Genomic DNA, 2,199 nt, shown 5'->3' with positions numbered 1-2,199 from the left:
TTTAGTTTTAGGTACACAACTTGAGGTTTTTTTTGTGTGTATTATGTACCAATTCATTATCCATACATTTGGCAAACTGGGACACAATCTAAAACATTTTTTTAAAATTGTGTGTTTAAACACAAAATTGTTTCAAGGTTCTTTAAGGGGACCGACCATGTGTATTATTTGACCACAAGATGTCAAGGTATTGTGTTGTGCTACCAACAAACAAGTGCTAAAATGAGCAAGGAAGTATTTAAACTACAGAGACTCAAAGTGACTAAACCGCATTATTTTCTACAAATTTTTTTGGCAAGCCTTTTTCAACGCTTTTGGGTTTTTAGGTACACGAAGCAACAAGATGGCAATTAAGTATGTCATCTACCACTGGGTCTCGTGTTTATAAATCTATACAAATTTATTGATGTACGAGTATTTTTAAAAATGCACATTAATATGATAATTCATATACTTTTGCTTTTTATTTACTGCTAAATCAATCTTGTTTTTTGTTGGTTCTTTTTTGTTTTGTTTTATGAAGAAAAATGCCCTGTTAGCTTAAGATGTGATTTTAAGGTTCTGTTAGTATTATACAAAATCATGCATGGACTTGCTCCCTCATATTTTTTAGATTTAATTTTCTCCCTATGTTCCGGTCTTCGCTCTGAAAACGCTGGTCTACTTGTGATCCCAATGGTGGGCGAAATAAGCGAAGAAGAAACCTTTTTTTTTTTACAATTAAATACTCTTTTAAGAAACCAAAGAACAAACGTTTATTGCATGATCAATTATTTGTTAAAAAAAATAAAAGTGCTGTATACTGGATCAATACGTTTGCTTGAAATCCTTAAAAATTCTTGAATTTAAAATTCGTGTTTTCAAGGATTGAAAAGTGTTTGATTATTGGGTGGAGTGCTTGTGAATGCATGAAATTGTTGCCATGTTTCTCAACAAGTCTGCTAAAATGACACTGACACTTCTCTTTTGTGGCTTCCCTTTGCCAATGCATTTTTTCTTCCCTCATGGTTTAACCACAGCTGGCATTAGTTTGTACGGTATTGTCTGATAAGCGTCATCGCCCCCTACGCTTCACACCCAAGAGTACAGGTGCATGCTACCTTCAAACAGGTCACTATTAAAAGTGTATTAGTGCAAGAATCACATATCAATAATGGACTATGGGCCATGCAAAATATTAAGGTAGCGTTGCTTGGTGGTAAATTGTAATGGGTAGAATTTTCTGCAACTAAAAAATTAAGAAACATGTTACTGTCATGTTTACCAACACCTTGTGGGGAAAGATCTCTCTCTCTCTTTCTCGCTCTCTCTCTCTGTGTCTCTCTCTTTCTTTCTCTCTTTATTTATCTCTCTCTCTCTCCCTCTCTCTCTCTCATATACCCGAATTTCTAGAAATCCATCCATCCATTATCTGCACCGCTTACCCTCAGTAGGGTCGCGGGGGTGCTGGAGCCCATCCCAGCTATCTTCAGGCAGTGGGCAGCGGACACCCTAAACTGGTTACCAGCCAGTCGCAGGGCATACAGAGACAGACAACTCACTCATTCACACCTAGGGACAATTTTGACCGGCCAATTAACATGACATGTATGTTTTTGGAATGTGAGAGGAAACCGGGGTGCCCGGAGGAAACCCACACAAGCACGGGGAGAACATGCAAACTCCGCACAGGAGGGTTCGATCTCATGACCTCAGAACCGTGCCGCACATGCGCTAAGATCTAGAAATCCTTTTTATGTAAATCACAGAAATGTTGTGGCTCTGCAAAGTACATGATTTACACTACATTTTTTATTCTAATGGTACTGGAGAAATTGGAAAATCGGCTTAAAAGTCCTTAAAAGTTCAGGAATTTGGCTAAAAAGGTGTACGAATCCTGAGTATAAAATGTTTTGTATAAAATTGTTATTTTACAAATAACTACTGGACCGTTAACTGATAATAAGCATGCAGGGAGATTGTGTTAAAACCGAGAAATGCAAACTGCCCTATAGCGAGGGATTACTGTATAGAGGTCATATTTTAGTTTCAGTTGGAGTTTTTCAGGAGGACCGGCCAAAAAGTATCACTACAATCACGGATGAGTTCACTTCCATGAATTCTAACGGAGAATTTAGGTTACACCGTATTGTTTGACCTTCCTAGGTACTTCATCACCCTTCACTTTTCTTTTCCACAAGTTCCTCGATCGAGTTGGCT

This window comes from Urocampus carinirostris, chromosome 9 (assembly GCF_059441175.1).
Source record: "Urocampus carinirostris isolate Australia breed hairy pipefish chromosome 9, RoL_Ucar_1.0, whole genome shotgun sequence".
Classification (NCBI taxonomy): Eukaryota; Metazoa; Chordata; class Actinopteri; order Syngnathiformes; family Syngnathidae; genus Urocampus; species Urocampus carinirostris.
This window is presented reverse-complemented; position numbering follows the sequence as displayed.